Source organism: Gracilinanus agilis, chromosome 1 (genome assembly GCF_016433145.1).
Source record: "Gracilinanus agilis isolate LMUSP501 chromosome 1, AgileGrace, whole genome shotgun sequence".
Lineage (NCBI taxonomy): Eukaryota > Metazoa > Chordata > Mammalia > Didelphimorphia > Didelphidae > Gracilinanus > Gracilinanus agilis.
In genome coordinates, this window is record NC_058130.1 from 502338009 (window position 1) to 502348857 (window position 10849).

Consider the following 10849-nt stretch of genomic DNA (forward strand, 5'->3'; position numbering starts at 1 on the left):
TTTATTATAATATATAGTATATAATAATATGTAATGCTTATTATTATATAATATATGATATATATAATATAAATTATGTAAATTAATGTTTAAATAAAACCCTTACTTTCTGTCTTGATATCAGTTTTGTTTTTTTTAACTCTTTCCTTCTATCTTAGAATCAATACTGTATATGGATTCCAAGGCAGAAGAGTGGTAAAGGGTATGCACTGGAGATTAAGTGACTTGCCCAGGATCTCACAGAAAGTGTCTAAGGCCTGATTTCTTAATTAACAAATATAAGAGTCTTACCTCAATCCTTATCTCTCTTCTTTGAAGCATGTGACACTGTTAGCCTATCTGTGCCTTCTTGTCCTATGTGATTCTGCATGTCTTCCTTTCAATCCTCCATAGGAATTCCATTCAATTTACTAAGAGCTTTCCTCTAAGATCTGGATTCACTTTCCTCCCTGGGTTTCTGTTACACCATTGTCTGCCCTTTCTGCCCATCTACTCAGTTTCCTTTGCTGGTTTTCATCCACATCATGCCCATTGACCATTGGTGTCTCTCCCTCCTCCTCCCAAGACTTTTCTAGTTCCTCTATAGCTCACTTAGTGATCTACCATTATTATCTCTCTGCAGATGATTTTCAGGTTAATATAGTCATTTCTGGGCTCTCCCTTGAGCTACAGCGTACAGCATCAAATTGTCTTTTGGACATCTTGAACTGTATATCCTGCAGGCTTCTCAAAGTCGATTCATTCCTGTGAAACTAGCTACCCTTCAATATGTTGTTCTTAAAATCCGCTTTCACAGAACCAATGAACACTTTTTTTAAAAAACCCTTACCTTCCATTTTGGAATCAGTACTGTTGATTGGCTCCAAGGTAGAAGAGTGGTAAGGGCTAGGCAGCGGGTAGGTGGGTGGGTGGGGGAAGTGACTCGCCCAGGGTCACACAGCTAGAAAGTGTCTGAGACCACACTGGAAGTCAGGACCTCTTATCTCTAAGCCTGGCTCTCAATCTCCTGAGCCACCTAGATGCCCCTCACAGAACTCTTTTACACTAGTTATACTCACATTTTGAAAGGGGAAAATACAATATGAGACATGTTTTTAGCATAACAGAAAACCACTTACTAAGAACACAAGGGAATATTTTTAAATAAATGAATGCATGAAAAAGCATTTATTAATTCCTTACTATGCAGCAAGCACTGTGCTAAGCCATGGAATATGTGTACAAAAATGAAGACAATGCTGACTTCAAGGAGTTTATATTATAATGGAGGAAGCCAGAACATATCATGAAGTGGTAGCCAAGGAGGAATATTTTGGTTTGGAAAGTTACGAAAATGATGATTAGGGCCAGAAGGAGGAAAATGGTCATATTCTTTCCAGGAACAATGATAGAGATGATTTGATTGTGGTTTGAAAATTGTAAAGGGAGGAGGTAGGTGCCTGTGAGTGGGCTGGGGTAGAGTTGGCTGAGGACATTGGTGTAGGTTGGTTTGGTCAGGGCCCAGATCTAGTGGGAGATTGACCAATCTAGACAGCTGGGCCCTAGGGCAGGAGTTCTGGGAATAAAAGGGTGAAGCCCTCCAGGAGTTGGTTTCTGTTCAGCCAAGGAGTGAAATGAAGTGTGACTGGAACATGTAGGAACTGGAATCACAACTGAAATATTTTTCTACTTATATTTAGTAATCATTATGAGTGTACATTTCAATCAATCCATGTCTTCTCATCCTATGCAATTTCATCTAATTATAATGAGGTTTTCTCCTCTAAAATTTTCAATATAATATGAGTACTCAGGGAGTACATAGGCTTGCTTTCTTTCCTTCCTGCTACATGTCTGACCTTCCTCCTTTTCTGGTTATAAACATTTTTTTTTTAAAACCCTTACCTTCTATCTTAATACTAAGTATTGGTACCAAGGCAGAAAAGCGGTAAGGGCTAGGAAGTTTGGGATTAAGTGACTTGCCCAGAGTCACACAACTAAGAAAGTGTCTGAGGCCACATTTGAACTCAGGACCTCCCTTCTCCAGGCCTGGCTCTCTCTATCCACTAAACCCCTTAGCTGCCCCTCATCATAAACTCAGTCAATTCCTAGGATCTAATGCTTTCCTGGAAATGTGCTGCCACCTATTGACACTTATCATTTCTCTCTTCATTTGAGTGGCCAACAATTTTTATTCTTTGGAGACTGCATTTTTCCACGTTGTTATTATCCTTCCAGTCACACCTGACTCTTCAGGATCACATTTGGGGTTTTCTTGGCAACGATACTGGAGTGGTTTGTCATTTCCTTTTCTAGCTCATTTTAAAGTTGAGGAAACAGAGTTGAGTGACTTGCCCAGGTTCACATCACTAAGAAGTGTTTGAGACCAGATTTGAACTCAGCAGGGTGAGTCTTCCTGACCCCAGACCTAGCACTCCAGGCCCAGCATAGCAACACCTAGCTGCCCTCATAACATTGCTAGAAGACTATCAGATAAGACAATCAGGACTTTTTTCTGCTTAGACCTAAAGGGGTGGAACAAAGGTTGAAGTTTCAAAGAGGCAAATTCAGATTTTATATAAGAAAAAAATCTCCTATTATGAGAATTATCCAAAAGGGAAGTGGACTGCCTTAGGAGGTAATGGATTCCCTTTCACCAGAGGTCTTCAAGCAAAGGCTGAGTCATAGACTTCCCGATATGGTGTATGGGGGATCCTTGTTCAATTATGGCTTAGCCTTTGAGGTTCCTTCCAACCCTAATGTTCCATGATTCTGTAATTATCAAAGAACTTAAAAGGAAAATTTGAATGCATCCTTTCCAACCATCAAATCAGTGGCTTACTGAATTGAGCCCAATGTCTCTTTCTCTTTGGATGGTCATCATGTAAACAAGTCCTTTGGTTTAAGAAGCGTGGTGGTTGAATAAGGGAATAAAGATTTTGTGATAGTTTAAAAAAGTTTTTTTAAATGTACTTGAACCTCTACCTCTAATGTCATTTGGGCACTGTTCTCTTTGGACAGAGAGAAATAAGACAATAAAAATATTTCTTCCCACCACTCAATCATGAAGATGGCTAAAGACAGAAGAGCTATGCTATTGCAGTGAATTAAAGAGATATAAAGAAATAAAGAGATGTGCAAAGAAGAGAAAAATTTTTCATTACCAGACTTTGCCTTTTAATATGAGTGGAGTGAATATGATTTGAGGGGTATCAAAAGACTCCTCCTCCCTCAGTCCCAACCAAAATAACATCCTCTGATGACTTACACACGAAGGTTTGCCATTCCTAGCATTAACACTGCTCCTTAAAGGATAAGCCTTTAGAGCCCATCACTGGAGAACAGGCACTAAGAGAAAATGGCAGAAGAACAATTATTTTAAAAGAGGGATTAAAGTCAGTAGGATGGGGGTCTTAACCCAGTGTAGACGAGCCTCAGTACCGTAGGATAGAATTCCAGGTCACCAACGGTCTCACTGGAAGGTACTAGACATTGAGAAATAGGAAAAGATCATCCACTTCCCAGATGTCCCGATGGCTGAACCTTCTCACTTTAATCAGAAGATAGCTTATTTCTTGTCACAAAAGCATACAGGGAAGGGCCAGTAGGAAAATTTCAGCCTTCTCCTTAAAGGCTCCACCTGGGATAATGTGGGCTGGCCTGAGGCTCCACCTCTTTTCAGGCTTCACAGGCTCAATTTGTGACCCAGACTCCATTGCACAAGCTCTAGATGAGTAAGTGGGAGTTTGGGTGAAGGTGGGGCAGAATGTCAGGAGGGGAGATATTGGGGCCAGAATCACCAAGTCCTCAGGAGGCAGAAATAATAAACTGGAAATTCACTGGAGTCACTACGACTGAAGAATCTCAGGGCATCTGGGGTGGGGGTGGGGGGTTGTGTCACTTTTTGTTTTTTCTTTCTTCCTCTCCAGGACTTTTTTTTTTTTTTTTAAACAAGATCTGCCTCTTCCCAGTGGAAGGGAAACTTTCAAAAACTCCTTTGGCGTGCAGAAGAGAAGGGCTTGAAAGTTCTCAACCTCGACTAGAGAGTCTGAAAATAAATCCCATCTTTGTCCATTTTCGCAATCATTCCAAGTTTCATACCATAGGATGTGAAGACATTACTCAACCAATTACACAACTTTTTAAATGAATACTGAAGCTGAAAAATATTACAACAGTGTTTAAACTCTGTGCAGTAACTGAGGGTTCTTACTTCTTGGCAACCTTTAAGAATATCTTTTTTTTTTTAATAGAATCTGTCTGAAAAACCAAAAACATATGGAAGTACCTTCTGTTACATGCAATGTGTACATCCTACAATATACATGACAAAACGTTGTATCAACCTGCCACGTGTTCACCTCAGTCACTGATAGGTACAAGAAAGAGATGAAAAAATGGGATGATTCTGACTATCTTTAAGTATTTGAAGGGCTGTCACATGTAAGAGGCATTCGTTTTTTGGTTTGGGTTTTTGTTTTGTTTTATTCTGTTTTGTGGTTGCCCCCATAAGCAACGCTGCAGAAAGACAGCCTTGATATGATGTAAGGAAAAACTTCCCAATGATCAGAACTATCCAAAAATGAAATGGGTTATCTTGGGAAGTAGTGGGGTTCCCCTTCACTAGAAGCCATCCAGCAGAAGCTGGACAGCCACTTGATAGGGATGTTGTCGAGCAGATTCCTGCTCACCTGGATGATGATGACTTGGAGGTCTCTTCCATGTCTGAGGTTCTGTGATTCTATTAGTCTGAAATGAGTAGATAAGAGAACTTGATTTCCTTCTGTCATTTAACCTTTGGGTTCATGCTCAGCCTGCACTTGTTCTGATTCAATGAGCATTAATTAAACACTGATTGTGTTAGGCAATGCAGATAATAGCTGGAGAAAACACAGTGCTTGTTTTGTAGCAGCTTATAAACTAGTCATGGAAACAAGATATACTTGAAGAGACTGCCTCGCCTTTTATAAAGCCATCAGTAGTTTGGAAGGCCTTATCAGAAAACTTCAAAGAGTATTAGAAATCTATCACAGAGCTCTCAGGAGGCAGTATGACAGAGATCCCTGGATCAGAAGACAGGAGTTCTAATCCCACCTCTTCCAAGACCTTAGGCAAGATTTAGCTTCTTTGAGCCTTATCAAAACGTGGAGGGAAGGGAGCAGCTGGGGGGACTCAGTGGATTGAGAGCCAGGCCTAGAGATGGGAGGTCCTGGGTTCAAATTTGACCTCAGACACTTCCCAGTTGTGTGACCCTGGGCAAGTCACTTAAGCCCCATTGCCTAGCCCTTACCGCTCTTCTGCCCTGGAGCCAATATACAGTATTGACTCCAGGACAGAAGGTAAGGGTTTAAAAAAATGTGGGAGAGGATCTTCTTTTTATTCTTTCTAGCTCTTAAAATATATGACTCTGATTCTTTCCATGGAGTCATACTAGGAAACGTTTTTACAGCCATCTATAAGATGCTGCTAAGGAAATTCAAAATAAGGAAGAGATCACTGCAGGGAGGAGTTAGTCAAAGGTAGCATCGTGAAGGAGGTATGTTAGAGAATGTGGGTAGGTCACTTACTGTGGATGGGTGTAATAACCCCACACCTGCCTAATAAAATGTGAGCCCAATTTTATTCATACTCATATACATTATATATAGATACATATGTATATATATACACAAATAATGTTTAACTCATTTGAAAGTTTAATGTTTGAAAGATCATAAAGGATCATCTGTTGAACATCTTTTGCAAAGGAGAGAGCCTTATTGTGTGAATAGTAGTTACAGAGAGGCAGAATATCACAATGGATATATCACAAAAATTCAGATTCCTCCTGTCATTTAACATTTAGCTTCTCTTGAATGTCAGTTTTCTCAACTGCAAAATGGGAGTAATAATATCTATAATACACAGTACCTACTCTATAAGGTTGCTGAGAGTCTCAAATGAGATGAAAGCACTGTACATCCCCCCCTTTTTTTTTTTTTTTGGCACTAGATCTGTGATTTAATTGTTGAAGGGAGCTACCAATGAGAAGTTTCCTCAATTAATGCATATTGCCATTTTCTTTGTAACTCATTGTCTTGTGGTGAGGCCTTAAAAGTGTTATATAAATGGCATTTGCCATTATTATTCTGCCCATGCTAGGGCAGCATTGACCTTGATCCTGAAAACCCAGATGATTTATTAATTATCAGTAGTTTAAAAAAGTCAGTCCTAGAATCTGTCCATCCCACTTGGATCATATTCTTTGATGAAATCTAAGGTTTGCTTTTTGGTGTTTTTTGTTTTATATTTAAATTTTCCAAATATTGACCTCCCAGAATTCAGTCTATTTGGATAATATAGGTGGATTATGAGTTTAACAAGAGGAAGAGAGCAGGCTGGATCATTTTTAGAAAATTACAAGGCTACTTTAATAACCCCAAGATTCTCATGGCCCTACCACTGTTACTGCATGCCAGTGACTTGGACTACAAGAGTCTCCAAAGAATGTGAAACGATGATCACATAGAGGGTGGGAGGGGGGAGGGGGAGACATGGTGGGTGTGAGCAGATCACACAGCACATAATCAATGAAGACTGTTATGGAAGAACAGGAATAAAAAAATGTTACCAAGGACAGGAAGAGAAAACAAGATATGACAAAGGCGAAAGGTGACAGAAGGATAGTTAGAATGATCTGCTAGTATTCTTGCAACATCAGGAGTTGAGGAAGGCCTCCAACACGATGAATTTTTTTGAAAGACACAGGCAAGATGGATAAGCATATGTAGGTCACAATTTGCATCTTCCAATATGGGGCTCCCAGATTGATAAGATTGCAGATCTCTTTGAGTACCATTATTATTATTTTTATCATAGTTAAAGATTTCAGAGGCAACTCTTCCACTTGAATCATTATCATGGGTGGCACCATAGAATCCTAAACTGTGGAGAGATCTAATTGCACCTGGCACAGTAGATAGATTGCTGAACAAGGAGTCAGAAAGATCTGAGTTCAAATTTTGATTCAGACACTTACAAACTGGGTAACCCTGGGCAAGGCACTTAACTTCTGTTTGCCTCAATTTCTTCAACTGTAAAATGGCAAGAATAATAGTGTCTATCTCTCAGAATTGTTATCAGGATCAAATGAGATATTTGCAAAGTAATTAGCACAGTATCTGGCATATTTCATTTGCTTAATAAATGCTTGTTTTCTTCCTTCTGTCTAGTCTAATGCTCTTATTGCATAGATGAAGAAACTGAGACAAGTCAAGTGACCTGTCCACAGTCTCTTTGTTCTTAAAAACAAACAGGCTTAGCTTTTTTCAGATAACTTTTAAAACCTGTCTGACAGGCAGTACAGTCTTGATGTAGGGTTCTATACTTGGAGTCGATCAGATTAGAGTTCAGATTTCACCTCAGATACCAAACGAGCTACCCCTTAATTTCTCTGTGTTTTGGTTTTCTAATCTACAAAATGAAGGGGTTGAGCCTAGAAACTCTAAGATGTTTTCTAGCTCACAAATCTATTTTCTTACGACCTCTATAGCATACTTGTATTTGCTATTACACCACCTTCATAGCTAATAAGTGAATCTCTTTTATCTTAAATTTAAATCCCCTTGAGAATGAAAGTCTTATACCAGATCCAATGGGAATAAGGAAATTCACCCCATAATAAAGACTCCCTGTGGAGTAATGAAAGCCTTGCTGACTCCCTTGGAGTCAAAGAGCCTGGGTTCTTGCTCCATCTATCTCTGGGTGACCCAGGACAAGCCAACAAACCTCCCTCAGCCTCAGCTTCCTCATCTTCAAATGGAAAATCTGTAAATGATTGAACTTCGATATTTCTTAGTTCTCTTAAGTTCTGTGGTATGTGACTAACACAACAGTAAAAATTATGTGTCCATATAGCTGACAACATAGAGAAGAATTAGGACATCCCATTAAGTGTGTCTTGTGAATCTTATCTGAGGTCAACTCGATTTTCAATCATTAGATTTAAAATAACTTATTGTGAAAACTTTTTTTCTTAATTGGATTTTTAAATGAGATTCTTATTTCCAGGGACTTTGGAGAGGACACATAGACGAGACAGCTAGGAAAAGAATGCTGTATTCTTTGAATGAAAGTTGAATGTTGTTTATAAAGTTAGCACATGTACCTCTTATTTTTATGGAACCCTCTGGATATAATTATCTGCTTTGAGGATATCAGCCATGATACTTTGATATATTTGTTCACTGAGTGCTTAAGGCCAGAGACTTTTAAAAATTTGCTCCTGCTGATGGATATTCAACTTTTTTTTTTTCCTAGGCACTTTTTGCCCTTGGGGTCCACATGGGTGAAGTAATCTACCTGTCAGAATGCTGGCTGGGAGCTGCCCATGCTCTGGTGAGTGAACATTACAATAAAAGCTAATCCTTGGAGCTAATCTGTGAGTGATGGAGCAACCTGACAGTCCCCCACCCGAGGCCCTAGCACATCAGAACGGCTGTCCACCTTAACCCTCAAGGATTCCAAACAGAGATGAGTCAGGACCTGGCACAGGGCAAGCATTCCCTCCCTGCTTGGTAAACAGAACAGCCCTTTGCCGTCACTCGGATCTTTTCAGTGCCACAAGACTCCAGGAAGAAACAAATACTTTGGAAGCCAAAACCCCAAGGCAGGGTAAGAAAACAGAATTGTGTGCATCCTGAGCAATGATTTCATTGGCAGGAATTTCTTAAAGGAGAAACTCTGGATGGTTCCAGCTAAATGCCCATTCTCATTAACTTCCAAGCTAACAATTAATCTCTTCTCTTCCATAGTTTTCTAGGGGTAGCCTTTGGCTTTTTAACCCTGTCATTTCTAAATGAGAACTTTAGAAACATTTTTTGAGGCTAATATGCAGTCAATTGTATCCTTCTACCCTTACATGTTTTGTTTTGTGTCTCTTGGAATACCTTCTGATATGATACTTCATTTAAATAATTGTTTTTCTTTTTTCTCTCCCATTTCATTCTTCCCAGCCATCCTGAGAAAGAAGTAATTTTTTTAAAGCCACTACCAAAAAGAGGGACAATTAAGTAGCAAGGTGAACTACTTCAACATCAGAGAAGCAGCCTGTCGTAGCAAATAGAGCACTGCCATTTGGATCAGAGAACTTCTTTTGCAATTTACTTCATATACATTTTTTATGGGTAAACAGGTAAATCATTTAACCTCTCAGAACCTCAGTTTCCTCATCTCTAAAATGGGCATAATCTGCTTTTCAAGTCTTTTGAAAGGATCAAGTGAGATGACCCAGGAATTCCCCTTTGTAAACTTGAAAGCACTATGTAAATGTGACCCCTGGAGTAACCTGTCCTTTTTGCATGTTTCCAAAATTTCACATAATACCACCTTTCTCCATCCTTTAACCAGGGGGTCCTCTGCCTACTAGAAATTCTGCTTAATGTCCAGCTAGTCAAATGAATTTGTTTGACCTACTTTGGGGAGACAACTCAATCATGTTCTTGGGTATCTCCTTCCAAAGCCTGCTGTGGACATTTCCATGTAGCTTCATGAGCCTGTCCCGCTCTTTTGCTTACTCAGAAGATGTTATGTTATATTCAAGCATCTTGATTATCAGTTGCATTGATTCTAATGGTCACTCAGCCTTAAAAGAATAATTTGAATGTTTCACTCTTTTCCTCCTTTTCCTTTAAATGTCTGTAATTTCTGTTTTGGATTTAGCAGAAATCACTCACCCTGTTGAATGGCATGGCTGGCTATTGACTTCAAATTTCTTCTGGTAGTGTCACACCTGTAGTTTACCGAGGACTGAAATTTCTATTAATCCTGCCCTTTCTCATGAGGAGAGAGAGAAAGAGAGAGAGCCATGCTCTGGGTATTATGATGTCACAAAGTTCAATTCTTGCTTTTCATGAAGGCCCCATGGAGACCCAGAAACTTTTGGGTTTCAACTCCTACCCATGTTTATATCATAGCATAGACCACTAACAACGCGCCCCCACCCTGCCGGTTATCTTTACCCTTTCCCTCAAAACCCTGGTAAGAGCCTCATGAACAATGGACTTCTCAGGGTCATAGACTGACCCATAGAATCCTAGAACTCAGCTAAGTGCTGGAAGGACCTCGAGAGCCCAAACCCGTCATTTTACAAATGAGTCAAGGTTAACCAAAGAGGTTGAGAAACTTGTCCCAAATCGCGCAGGGACTAAGCGGCAAAGCCAGGCTTAGAACGAATGTCCCCAGGTCCCCAAGTCCAAATTTCTTTCCACTACACTACATTGACTCACTAGCCAACTCTAAACTACTTCATCATTGTGGTTTTCTGGTAGGTAGCTCATCTGTCAATCTTCCCAAATCTGTCTCCTGCCAGGAGCCTTTAGAACAGTTTATTGTATGAACAAGAAACAAGGACATAGTGAGGTTCAAGCGGTTTTCCCCAAACAGATTATTATCAGAACTAACTATGGCTAGGACGAAGAGTTTCTGACCTAGGAGAGTCCGGTGATAGACTAACAAGTAATATAATGTGTTGATAAATAATATAATGTATTAAGAGGAAGAAAAGTTGAAGCAATTGGATATATTTAACCTGGAGAATAGAGGATACAGAAAGGACATAATAGCTGTTTTCAAACAAATGGAAGCCTTCAAACTTACCCAAAAAGTGGTTCATTTTGTTCTCTGTAACTTTAGAGGGCAGAGTCAATGAGTGGAGGTCTCTAGGAGGCCAATCTTATCTGTTATAAGGAATAATTTTTACAAGGGTTCAAAATGGTGAAAAATGGAATAGGCTTGCCCACAAGGGACCAAGGGCCCATCACTGGAAATAGTTAAGCAGAGACTTGATGAACATCCACCAGGTTAAAGAAGATCCATTCTTCCATTCCAAGGA